Below are 14,393 nucleotides of genomic sequence, written 5' to 3'. Positions count from 1 at the left end.
ATGCAGACTGGGTGTGCAGGCTGCATGCAGACCATGGCTTGGTCTGACTCGGCTTTGCTCGTGCCTTCCGGTACTACTCAGTGCAGCGCAACATTTAATTTAGTATTGCAGTGTGGCATTTTTTGGTTGGCACAACTCCCTCGAGTTCAGAAGAATTGTGGTGTCAGCGCTGTTTACTCTTTGCAATTTGTTCATGGCATGAATGACATTCACATGTCCAGTTGCTGTTTGTACAAAAGGAGGCAGTCTAGTGACGTATTGTCACAAGCCTTTAAAAATAAATGGAAAGGACAGAAGAGAGGAATAACAGTTCTCAATATCTATTATGCAGTCATATAAGTGACATGTACTGCAAATTTGCTATGAAATTATATTGCAATACCATGCAGAAAGAATTTAAAGATTTATTTGACAGTGAAAGAGCAAAAAATTCAACAGTCAACAGATGGGATTTGTTGTTTAGTACATCAAGATGCATTTTGTGCTAAATTTACAGGCATGCAGCATGTGAAGAAATTGTTGGTATGAAATATAACATTTTTGAAGTTGCACACATTATCCCACTGTCAGATGCAACAGTTTTTGATGGAGCTGAACAAAGAGTATGTAGACTTTATATATTACTGCAAAGTATATTGGTTGACATAGGAGCATGCCTTGAACAATTTTCGATTTAAAAATCACTATTGTTGAATTTATGAAGGAAAAAGGAGTGCAGAAACAAGAAAAAACTAGAACATCCAAAAAGTATTGTGAGCTCATAATGTAAGGAGGTATCCTCCCCCCCTCCCCATTGAACCATAGACCTTGCCATTGGTGGGGAGGTTTGAGTGCCTCAGCGATACAGATAGCCATACCGTAGGTGCAACCACAATGGAGAGGTATCTGTTGAGAGGCCAGACAAACGTGTGGTTCCTGAAGAGGGGCAGCAGCCTTTTCAGTAGTTGCAGGGGCAACAGTCTGGATGATGGACTGATCTGGCCTTGTAACACTAACCAAAACGGCCTTGCTGTGCTGGTACTGTGAACGGCTCAAAGCAAGGGGAAACTACGGCCGTAATTTTTCCCGAGGGCATCCAGCTTTACTGTATGGTTAAATATGGACGGCATCCTCTTGGGTGAGATATTCCGGAGGTAAAATAGTCCCCCACTGGGATCTCCAGGTGGGGACTACTCAGGAGGACATTGTTATCAGGAGAAAGAAAACTGGCGTTCTACGGATCAGAGCGTGGAATGTCAGATCCCTTAATCGAGCAGGTAGGTTAGAAAATTTAAAAAGGGAAATGGATAGGTTAAAGATAGATATAGTGGGAATTAGCGAAGTTCGGTGGCAGGAGGAACAAGACTTATGGTTAGGTGAATACAGGGTTATAAATACAAAATCAAATAGGGGTAATGCAGGAGTAGTTTTAATAATGAATAAAAAAATAGAAGTGTGGGTAAGCTACTACAAACAGCATAGTGAACGCATTAATGTGTCCAAGACAGACACGAAGCCGACGCCTACTACAGTAGTACAAGTTTATATGCCAACTAGCTTTGCAGATGACGAAGAAATTGAAGAAATGTATGACGAGATAAAAGAAATTATTCAGATAGTGAAGGGAGACGAAAATGTAATAGTCATGGGTGACTGGAATTCAATAGTAGGAAAAGGAAGAGAAGGAAACATAGTAGGTGAATATGGATTGGGGGCAAGAAATGAAAGAGGAAGCCGCCTGGTAGAATTTGCACAGAGCATAACTTAATCATAGTTAACACTTGGTTCAAGATCCATAAAAGAAGGTTGTATGCATGGAAGAAACCTGGAGATACTGACAGGTTTCAGATAGATTATATAATGGTAATACAGAGATTTAGGAACCAGGTTTTAAATTGTAAGACATTTCCAGGTGCAGATGTGGACTCTTACCACAATCTATTGGTTATGAACTGTAGATTAAAATCGAAGAAACAGCAAAAAGGTGGAAATTTAAGTAGATGGGACCTAGATAAACTGACTAAACCAGAGGTTGTACAGAGTTTCAGGGAGAGCATAAAGGAACAATTGACAAGAATGGGGGAAAGAAATGCAGTAGAAGAAGAATGGATTGCTTTGAGGGATGAAGTAGTGAAGGATCAAGTAGGTAAAAAGAGGAGGGCTAGTAGAAATCCTTGGGTAACAGAAGAAATATTGAATTTAATTGATGAAATGAGAAAATGTAAAAATGCAGTAAATGAAGCAGGCAAAAAGGAACACAAACGTCTCAAAAATGAGATCAACAGGAAGTGCAAAATGGCTAAGGGAGGGATGGCTAGAGGACAAATGTAAGGATGTAGAGGCTTATATCACTAGGGGTAAGATAGATACTGCCTACAGGAAAATTAAAGAGACCTTTGGAGATAAGAGAACCACTTGTATGAACATCAAGAGTTCAGATGGAAACCCAGTTCTAAGCAAAGAAGGGAAAGCAGAAAGGTGGAAGGAGTATATAGAGTGTCTATACAAGGGTGATGTACTTGAGGGCAATATTATGGAAATCGAAGAGGATGTAGAGGGAGATGAAATAGGAGATACGATACAGCGTGAAGAGCTTGACAGAGCACTGAATGACCTAAGTCAAAACAAGGCCCTAGGAGTAGACAACATTCCATTAGAACTACTGTCAGCCTTGGGAGAGCCAGTCCTGACAAAACTCAACCAGCTGGTGAGCAAAATGTATGAGACAGGTGAAATACCCTCAGACTTTAAGAAGAATATAATGATTCCAATCCCAAAGAAAGCAGGTGTTGACGTATGTGAAAATTATCGAACAGTCAGTTTAATAAGTCACAGCTGCAAAACACTAACGCGAATTCTTTACAGATGAATGGAAAAACTGGTAGAAGCTGACCTCGGGGAAGATCAGTTTGGATTCAGTAGAAATGTTGGAACATGTGAGGTAATACTGACCCTACGGCTTATCTTAAAAGCTAGATTAAGAAAAGGCAAACCTATGTTTCTAGCATTTGTAGACTTAGAGAAAGCTTTTGACAATGTTGACTGGAATACTCTCTTTCAAATTCTGAAGGTGGCAGGGGTAAAATGCAGGGAGCGAAAGGCTATTTACAATTTGTACAGAAACCAGATGGCAATTATAAGAGTCGAGGGACATGAAAGAGAAGCAGTGGTTGGGCAGGGAGTTAGACAGGGTTGTGGTCTCCCTCCGATGTTATTCAATCTGTATATTGAGCAAGCAGTAAAGGAAACAATAGAAAAATTCGAAGTAGGTATTGAAATCCATGGAGAAGAAATAAAAACTTTGAGGTTCGCCGATGACATTGTAATTCTGTCAGTAACAGCAAAGGACTTGGAAGAGCAGTTGAATGGAATGGATAGTGTCTTGAAAGGAGGATATAAGATGAACATTAACATAAGCAAAATGAGGATAATGGAATGTAGTCGAATTAAGTCGGGTGATGCTGAGGGATTAGATTAGGAAATGAGGCATTAAAAGTAGTAAAGGAGTTTTGCTATTTAGGGAGCAAAATAACTAATGATTGTCAAAATAGAGAAGATATAAAATGTAGACTGGCAATGGCAAGGAAAGCGTTTCAGAAGAAGAGGAATTTGTTAACATCGAGTATAGATTTAAGTGTCAGGAAGTTGTTTCTAAAAGTATTTGTATGGAGTGTAGCCATGTATGGGAGTGAAACATGGGCGATAAATAGTTTGGACAAGAAGAGAATAGAAGCTTTCGAAATGTGGTGCTACAGAAGAATGCTGAAGATTAGATGGGTAGATCACATAACTAATGAGGAGGTATTGAATAGAATTGGGGAGAAGAGGAGTTTGTGGCACAACTTAACTAGAAGAAGGGATTGGTTGGTAGGACATGTTCTGAGGCATCGAGGGATCACCAATTTAGTATTGGAGGGCAGCGTGGAGGGTAAAAATCATAGAGGGAGACCAAGAGATGAAGACACTAAGCAGATTCAGAAGGATGTAGGCTGCAGTACGTACTGGGAGACGAAGCAGCTTGCACAGGATAGAGTAGCATGGAGAGCTGCATCAAACCAGTCTCAGGACTGAAGACCACAACAACACATTGTAAGGGGATGTGGCTGCTGACAGTAAGACATTGCAGCTTCTTTCTAATTTAATTAGGATCCATTTAAAAAGAAAATTGCATTATAGAAGGGACATTCTGACAAACACAGTCCAGTTCCCTAAGCTCACTGCCATTAATAATAATATTGAAAAAAAAAAAAAACATTTGAAGAGTTCATTGTGGCCCTGACAGAATTACAAGAATAGTTTCCTTAACGTATTGAGGACACAGCCAATCTTACATCTGATTTCAAGCTGCTTTATAGACTGTTTGCCATTTTTGTTGAAAGTGTCCCTGTCCATGTGCAAATGTAACTGATTAACCTACAAAGTAATTCCCATTTTAATGACAAATCCTTTTTCATTAAAACTGTCAAGGAATTTTACATTGCTTTCCTCAGGTAGAGTTCCCACATCTCCATAATGAGGTCGCAAAAGTGCAGCGATATTTCAGTTGATGTATTTGTATGAAAGACCTTTTTTTAATACGAAACTAAATAAGTGACAATTACATGGCAACCTGAGCGCAAAAATCTGTGAAATTGTGTGTGTCTGTCCATATGCTGACATTTTATACCAGATAACAGTTATATATCTCTCCAGCACACAAAAAATAATTAAATAATATTGAAAATTTGGTTTGTTGTTGGTTTATGTTACATTCTTGTAAAATGCGAAATATAAAACCAAGTCATATGCAGCGTAATGCACTGCCATTTTCATATGTGATGCATTCACAGTTTTCCCCCTCTTTCCCCCTTCTTGTGCTGAGACAGCATGCCATGGTGGTAGGGGAAATGTTCAGCAAGGCTGGCAGTATGGCACTTGTGCCAGGGCACGGCTCCTGAGCCAAATTCTTGGTTGCACCTCATTTAGAAAGTAAGAATCTTTGTTTTCATCATATTAAGCAGTCTGAAGACACTATAGTGGATATGTGACAATTTTTTGATCTATGCTGTCATTGTTTCATCATACTAAATCAAAAAATTAATTTTAACACCAATCCGCAAAGAGGTTTTTGTTTTATCTGTGGTAGTGGAGAAACTGTTGAATGTATGTGTGTTTTCCTTAGTGAACTCTTTACGGTCAGATAAAAAAAATGAAAGTTGAAATAGTGAAGGCCTTGCCCATTGTCAAACACATTTTAATGGGGCTTCAAGTGCTCACTCGAGTGTCGAAAGAAAATGCACTTCTTAACGAAGTACATAAAAGTGAAAAGTAAGACGACAGTGCAGGAGAATAATTGCAAAAAGCCATTTGGGATTGTTTGAGTGCATGATCTAAAGGTAACTTCTATGTCCACTAAATTTTGTCAATACAATTTGTTTATTTTCCCTTAATTGTTCCAGGTTTTTTTCTAAACTTTTTAAAATGCCCCATTTTTAATAAAAATAAAATGGACATAGCATTCTACTATCATCTCTGGACTGGAGCAGACTGGGTGCAAGGCCTGTACCAGGCAGAGGGTACAAGCCCACAAGGTGCACAACTGGATAGAGATGGTGTAGAGCCATTGGCAGCTCAAATAAAAAGGATTAAAAGATTTTTTTGTAATTTGTAAAACTATTATTGTGGCATCGCTGCTTGATGACCGTGTCCCTCTCGGCTAGGATTTCCTCAGTGAGCAGTTGTTGTCGTCAGCCTCCCCTCAGCTGCATCAGTGTGCCCAGCGTTGCTGACTCCAGTATTAACAAACACAGCATGTGCAGTCTACCTGAGGAGCCAGTAGTGATGCAGACAGGAGGAGGCAGCAACTCTTCGACTGGTGTGAGAAACCGTCCCTGTAAGCGGTGGCACGCCTTCAGGTACATAGTAGAGCAGACAGCTGCACCACCCGAGGCCCGAGCTGCTGCCCTCCAAGGCAGGCATGTGATGGCTACTGTGTAATGCTGGAGGAGGCCCACCAGTTTTGAGCACTAAGTCCAGGAAGGCTGGTACTCTTAGTGGCTGCACGCTGTTCTCTGTCGATCTGGTGTCCAGTGTAGCCGTCTTATCCTGGTGGGTACTGCTAAACTGATCCTGCTCCTGCTAAAATGGGAAGTCATTTATACTCAACTGTAAGCCACTTGTTGTGCATATGTGCTGTTTTCCATCACATTCTCAAAACAACAGTCACATATGGGTGTGATAAGATATTGTCATTGTGGACACTGACTCATAATTTAGCAGATTCACAAGTACTGCAGATGTACACCTAGCCTCGATGAAGCAAGTGCCGTACTGGCAGCTGTTGCAGTGGTGTTACAGTTGTCTTTGTGCCTATGGTGTTGCTACTGTTTTCTGTCACAGCACCCAAAATTTATTGATGGCCCCCAATTTTCACGGTTCCTTTTAAACTGCAAATAAAGCTACCTCCTCCTTATTATAAGTTGCCAACCCTTTGTCTTTGTCAGTGACGAAGACTTTTAACGTCTTTCCCGACTCCTACGTCTATTTCACTGTTAATCGAATTTGTGGTAGTCACCACCTCAACAATTCCAAAAAAATGTTCCTTCTCCCCCGTATCTCCTCCCTCCGAACCATTATGTGAAAGAAATGTATCCCCATTGTATATTTCCTTCTTTCTCTTCATTAATACTATCATCTCTGATATCTTCCTCATCACTGTTATCACTTTCATTTTGCAACACATTCTTTTCCTGCTTCTCATCTACTTACTGGACCTCAAATTTATTGATTCTGTCATACATCTGGAAAACATTTTGATGCGTCATGCCACTGATTCCACATTACTTCTATAACTAACATCAGGTACATTCTCTTTAATCACCAGTTTTTGGCTTTCACATGTTATGTCACCAGAGTTGGTATTGCTACTATAAAGTCCTAGGTTTAATGTTTCATCATGGCATAGGTCAGAGTTCGATCCCCCCTCCCCTCCAATATGGGACCTCGCTGTTGGGGGTGTTCGTTTCCCTTTGGGACTCACCCATTCTGTAATGACCTCTAGTGTTACCCCTACACTTCATCCAAGCTCTTCTTTCTCTACCTCTCACATTTATTTGGTTCACAGTATTTGTCCAATCGCTGTTCTTGTGGTACCACACAGAATATTGTCTTCATGAAGCAAACAATTTGTTTGCCACCTACCTACATCTCTTACTGTTCAGAAAGTCTTTAATATTATTATTACGTCCTATCAGTCCACATCTCTTGTTAGGAAGTGACTTCACCATTGGTAACATATAGTATCCCTTTAATTCCATAGGCTACCCAAATGTTTTAATTTACTGATCCAACTTTCACAGGACTCTCTCACATTCTCCCTATGTCTCCTGTCTTACCATGGAGCCTTCTTAAAAGCTTCTATAATATGACTTTGTTTTTCTTTATACGAGCACTCACCCAGAAATGCTGATACGAAATCTTCAAAAGACTTATATTTATCCAGGGCATCTGCTCCTCAATCAAGACTTTTCCCTTTAAGCAAGCACTTGGCCTTCAAGTTTGACATTCCCTACCCAATCTGCAGTAAATTGACACCTCAAGCTATTTATAAAAGAAACTGGATGTGCATCTCCATTGTGATAAAAAACTACATTATTAATAGTATAAATACTAGCCTTCCTTTTCAGCAGTACCACTGGTGATGGTTCCTTTTCTGCAGTACCACTGGTGATGCTGTAAATTTTTTTTATTTTTAACTGTCCTTTCTAAATTTCCTTCCCTGTTCTTAGTCCCAGGAGTGATCTCTTTAATTCCTTCTATTTCTGGCTTATTGTTTTTGTTATAATCCTGTAAAATCTGTTTGCAGTAGTCCTTAATTTCAGTCTTCATTCCTTACAGTAGATATCTTGGGCTCGAATGTGTTTATCCAAGCATTCTGCCCTTTCCTTTATGGCATTCTCAGATTTCTTTTGTTTTTATTTACTTTGAATTATGCCTCTTTAAACAGCTGATTAACTTCATCTTTGAATTTCTCAAAATCCCTTCAAGTTTGCTCATATTTTCCGCCTAGCTTGTTTCTCTCTTAATCCATCTCATTTTTAGATTCATCTACCTTTTTGCTAACAGTTTCTATCTGTCCACTCACTTTTTTCTGCCTAGTCTCCATTTTCTTTTACCATCCTTCCATTTTCTTCTGCTCTCATTCCATTTTCTGCTTCTCTTTTAATATCTGGTTCTAATTTAATGACTGATCCTACTCGTATACTCTCCATAACATATTATGCAACTTTCTTTCCATTTTCCTGTGTTTGGAAGATAGCTATCCATTTGTCTTTCCTTATCGTCATTTTGTTCATGGAAGAACAACACAAGAAAGCAAAATGAAGTACACCAGCTGCTAAATTTCAAAATTCAACCTGGAAAGTGCCATATTTCACCCAGATAGCATTAAAACAACAGTGTCCCATCACAACACTGTAACTTATGTGATGAAACAGGACCCCCTTGAATATTATTCTAACTAGAAACGACCGTGTTCAAGCAACAAAATTGTAGGAACCCTGAGATGCCTCGCCCACTATCACTTCCCAAGCGTATTAACTTTTCCCAGTATTAATTGAATATGTCACCACAGATTGAAATAACTAGCAGTCTTTACCACGCACACACACACACGTGTTATTTGTGGCTGGCTGCTGCCTCCAAGCTTAATAGTGGGCACTGCACGATGCATGTATTTTCCCAATCTCGCATGAGATTGGGCCCAAAAACAAGGCTATGTGCAAATGCATAAAATAACACTAGCAAACAAAACAAATATACATACATAGGCAATAAAAGTGAATAATAAAAATAAAGACTTTGGGCTTTAGTATGACTAATAATAATAATACATATTTGCAATAATGAAGATGGTATCTGAAGATAATGGCCTTGCAATAAAAAATGACATCAATAGTAGAAACTTAGGTAATGAATGGAATTAATTTCAAAGAATGAATTTCTCTCTCTACAGAAGTGTGAGTGCGCTGATATGAAACTTCCTGACAGGTTAAAACTGTGTACCAGACTGAGAGGTGAATGTGGGATCTTTCTTCCAGGAGTGCTAGTCCTGCAAGTTCTGTGGGAGAACTTCTGTGAAGTTTGGAAGGTAGGAAATGAAGTAATGGTGGAAGTAAAGCTGTGAGGACAGGTCATGAATCATGCTGGGATAGCTGTTCCTACAGTATTTGCCCACAAAACACGAAGGTCCCGAGTTTGAGTCTTGGTTTGGCACACAGTCCTAACCTGCCAGGAAGTTTTGAACATAATTTTATTTTTAATTCTGACATTTACTGAAAATGTTAATCAAAATTATTTAGATCTTCAAACAATGGAAAATCCAGGATGGAATAATGACAATATTATGAAAAGGATAGATTGCTACTCACTGTATATCAGGGATGTTGAGTCACATATAGGCACAAAAAAATATGGTCAGACAACTTATTTGACTGTCTTTTTTGTTGTGCTTATCTGCAACTCAACATCTCCACTATAATGTGAGTAGCAATCATATCATTGTCATTATTTAGATCTTCAGTTATTTCAAAGCAGTAACAATGAGAAACAAAAAACAGCTTCAGTGCAAAAGAGTTTTGTTACTAAATGCTTTCCAGTAATAGTTTTCAAGACAGCTTTTTTAACTTTTTCAAGGCAATCTCCACTTAGCTGGTATTGTCGGTGTGTCATTGTCATTTGCATTATATTGCGTGTGGAGTCTGGTAATTATTGCCATTGTACTTATCCTGTTCATTGTGACCTTCTGTCCGTGGCTCTGCAGGACATCACCGTGTTTGTAGAATTGTCTTGCTTATCATATCCACTAGTGGTGGGCTTTGAATTTGCTGTTATCCCTTCAACTGCAACTTGGAACAACTCAAAGTAGCACAGTTCACAGTAAGAAACTATATTTATATGTTTATAACTGGATTTATCAATCTGCGGCCCATGTCAAACAATCTGTACTACTCAATATCTGTATATGTCTGTATATGTGTGGATGGATATGTGTGTGTGTGCGAGTGTATACCCGTCCTTTTTTCCCCCTAAGGTAAGTCTTTCCGCTCCCGGGATTGGAATGACTCCTTACCCTCTCCCTTAAAACCCACATCCTTTCGTCTTTCCCTCTCCTTTCCTCTTTCCTGATGAGGCAACAGTTTGTTGCGAAAGCTTGAATTTTGTGTGTGTGTGTGTGTGTGTGTTTGTTTGTGTGTCTATCGACCTGCCAGCGCTTTCGTACGGTAAGTCACATCATCTTTGTTTTTAGATATAATCTGTACTATTCGTAATACTTACTGTACACTCTCAGCAGTCATGCGGTGATTGCACCTTGTATGAAGAGTGTGCACTAAAGTAATGCAACAGATTTTTTTCTCACCCAGTTTCAGTTGAAAAAAATGTGGAATTTGTTTTGTGGGCTATTGTGGAATATTCCTGCTTCAATCCCAGCAGTTTCATGAATTTCCAGTAGGTGGTGGTGCTATATGTAGCCTTCAAAATGGTGTCTGTTATGGAGGTGCATTGCAAGCAAAGCACTGTCGTTGAGTGTCTTGGAGAACCAGAGCATTGCAGATATTCATAGGCACCTGCAGAATGCCAACAGAGACCTGGCAGTGACCAAAAGCATGGTGAGTCATTGAGTGAGAGGTGTCTGTCATTATCACAACAAGGTTGTACAATCTATCCGATCTCCTGTGTCTCAGCTGGTCACTGCACACAGCTGTGACTCCCGCAATTTTGAAAAATTTGAACATCTCATTCAAGGTGATTGATGGATCACAACAAATACGTCACAAATACCTCACAGCACAACTGAACATCCCTGTTGGTAGTCCTGACACAGTCGTCCAGCTGTTGGTGTACTCAAAGGTCTGTGCCTAATGGGTTCCTCATTGCCTAACAGAAGAACTTAAAGAACAACAATGGACAATCTGTGCAGAATTGCTTGCATGTTTTGGGGCTGATCACGACAATTTTTTGTTGAACATCGCCACAGACATTGTGGGCTCATCACTTCAACTGGAAACAAAACAGCAATCCACCTCTTTCCCAAAAAAAAAGTTCAAAGCCACACTCTCAGCAGGTAAAGTCACAGTGATGATCTTCCAGGACTCTGAAGGGGTCACTAGTGCAGCAAGACGCTGGCTCTGATGTCGACCAGTAGAAGTGTACAGGCCCTCCCAGTAACGCAGCCCAAGGCCATCACATTGAATGGAGATTATGTTGAAAAATATGGTTTTGTAGCCAAAAGAGTCAGGAATAATATGGTGTATTGGAATCCTGGAACAAAACCAACCTGCTTTCAGCAAAAATTTGTGTTGCCTTACTTACTGAACACCACTCATACATTAAAGATCAATGCTCTCAATATCAGCTCATGCTGTGATCACACATTGTGTGTTCAAGATCACTTTTCTCAATATCAGTTCGTGCAAGAAAGTGCATCAGTGTATTTCTAGTTCAGTTTGACAGTCCACAGTATGCACTACACAGGCTGTGTGGTTCACGCTAGATCCTGTTAGTGCATAACATTCACTCTGCTTGGCTGTCTGCGCATTGTAGTTCTGATTAATGTCCTGAATATCAGTTCAGAATGAGAAGCAGTCGAATGTTTTTGATTATTAGTTTCTTTTCCCATGGTACACATGGAAATAAAAACACCAGTTACTGATAAAACAATTTTTTAACATTGGCCAAGGACACAGCACCCTTGCACTCAACACGACAATCACCACCTGTTCTCACTCTAAAGATTCTTTGCTAATGTTCCTTTATCAACCTATTGACATATTTCTACAGCTCAACACACCTTGCTTAGTGTTACACTGAGTACAACAATTTACAGTATAATTAATAATTTGAAATAACATGTTAATAATTGTGCAAACACACATTAGAAAAATAAAAATAGTGATGCCATTCATAGCAGCTCCGTGATGTGTACAGAAACAAAACTGCATTAAGAAACAAAGTTACAAAGTCCATATATACTATATCTTCCAACATACTAAATAAGGAAGCAGAAAACAAAGAAAGAAGAAAGCACCGGAAAAAAGAAAATTTTAAGTCACACTGTAGTGTTGTCTTCACAGTAAGGACAAACCTCTACCATCACCTGTTGAAATTTGACTATGGCTTATCAAGACTATGGTTTATCAGTATGCAGTGTTGCTGCATGAATTGGTAGATAATTATGACCATCACGCAACTATGTAATTGATGGATTCAGGGAAAGCCATACTCTGTGTGATGTGGGACCTCGGTGACTCCATGTGACTGCTGCCTGAGAGAACAGTCACATTGTTCACTCATCTGTGCAGGATCGTACAGCCAAATCACAGACCTTGACTCAGGAAATGGACACAATTAGTGTGACAATGTCTGGAGTGCCACAGACTGTCAGCACGGTAACTGATGTTGCTGCTTCTTTTGATGTAGCAGCAGTGAGAGGCATGCTGGCAGTGGTGTATCCAATATGACACAGGACACAGGAGTATCACCTCCTGGTCCCTTTTTTTTTTTTTTTTATAAAAAAAGGCAAGTCTTGGTTCAGGATAAAGCATCACTGAAGACACATCCGTTTGTGGAGGCTGTGACGGGAAGAAATGTTGCCAGCTTGCATTTGCCATTGTTATAGAGACTGGAATGTTTCCTTGACCTTTATTGCCTAATGGGAAAACAGTCTAATGCTCAATCTGCACTTCTGTATCTTGCCAGGTTTTGTGCTTCTCTTTCTTTTTTCTCATGGTTGCTGTACGATATTAATGCTGCAACGGTCATGCTATTCAGCACCCTTGTACTCTATGACACAGCTTGCAGCTTGCTTCTCCCCCCCCCCCCCCCCCCCCCCACACACACACACGACTGATTTCGATCTGTTGTGTCAGAGATGCTGAAAGAGACTTTTCTTGTTCCAGTGGAATAACATGCTCAGAGAAGTTGAACTCAATGTAGTCCCTGTAATATATAACTCTATCTCCTCTTAATGAACTGACTACATTTGCCTTATATTCTAGCCAGATGTTGTCATGCGTCCAATTCACATGATGAGACACTGAGCAGTAGTACAGTAAAAACAGAACATCAATGCTGTGATGGTTTCTTTGGTATCATGGAGATCACATGCACTCCATGCCTTTCATTCAGAGCCCCAAGGAGCAAATGACTCACCCGGCAGGTAAAAGCGCCAGTCTGTGGCCTGCTTCACCGATAGCACAGGATTGATACAATCCCGAGCTGCACAAACCGTCGAAAAACCTCCTGAAGGCGAGGTGCTTCCTGTTTACTACCTTAACCCACAAACATCTCTTATTGACCAATGGATATCAAGCATGTCGAACATCTCATTCTATGAATCACATGTTACACCTCAAGACTCAACACCTGGTGTGTTGGTATGGGGTGCCATTGGGTACATAACACGATTAGTTCTAGTTCACATAGCTGGTTGTTTGGACAGGAGCCTTTACATTTCTTATGTGCTAAGACACATGGCTGTGCCCTACCTTCGAGGTCTCTGTGACATTATCATTCAACAAGATAATGCAAGAATACATATTGCCCTTGCAGTTCTGATCCACCTCATTACAGAGTGTGTTCAGCTGTTTCCCTGACCAGCATCTCATCCAGATCTCACACCCTTTAAGAACATATAACCATAGCTTGCGGACAGACTGGCACATCATCGTGTGCCAGACACTATGACTGATAAATGCTAGCATAGAGTTGAGCAGCATGAAAAGAAGAAGCTCAATCTTCCATCCAAGCACCATTCATATCAGTTCCCAGCTGGATGATAGCTGTTGTTGCTGCAAGAGGTGGCAGATTTGTGTGGTAAATGTTGTAACTTTAGACTCCCAAATCAGCTTCATGTTTAATTATGTTTTCTTCCTTCTGTGTTGTATGTGCATAAAATTAAAATTTCATTATTTACTGTTCATCCTGATGTTGCAGGTGTAATGGCCAGAAGTGTATTTCCAGAAATAATCTTTCTTTCTACAAGAGACTATTGTTAGGAGACAGGCTAGAATTGGAGATGGCCAAGATTCATGCTCAGACGTAGGGCCTTGCCAGTTGCAGACATGTACCTCTGCATACTCCAGAACAATTTCAACAAACCTTACGGGACTAGCATTTTGTGTCAAGAAGTTTCAGAAAAGTGCTGCAGCATAAAATATTAATTTTGGAAACAATCCCAAGGTGTAGTTAGGCTGTTCTCCACCATATATTTTCCAATATGAGTGCTGGGAACCTGAAAAATCTTCTCACAGGAAGTTCATAAGCACCCTTGCTTTTTGTGTACAGTGGCTCCATCCTGTTGCAACCACACTGCCAAATCAGCACAATATCTCTACATAACATCCAGAAGTTTTTGTTCCTGCTCCTGCCTGCACCAA

At 40.0% G+C, this 14,393-nt stretch overlaps 1 protein-coding gene across 1 annotated transcript in view; it reads left to right on the top strand.

The window, feature by feature from the left end:
• The window catches only part of LOC126235809 (regulatory-associated protein of mTOR), a 316,754-nt gene that overhangs the window by 241,661 nt on the left and 60,700 nt on the right, over nt 1-14,393 (top strand). The gene's annotated exons all lie outside the window — the stretch shown is intronic.

This window comes from Schistocerca nitens, chromosome 2 (genome assembly GCF_023898315.1).
Source record: "Schistocerca nitens isolate TAMUIC-IGC-003100 chromosome 2, iqSchNite1.1, whole genome shotgun sequence".
Lineage (NCBI taxonomy): Eukaryota > Metazoa > Arthropoda > Insecta > Orthoptera > Acrididae > Schistocerca > Schistocerca nitens.
Note: the sequence above shows the minus strand (reverse complement) of the source record. Positions and strands in the feature narration are given on the sequence as shown.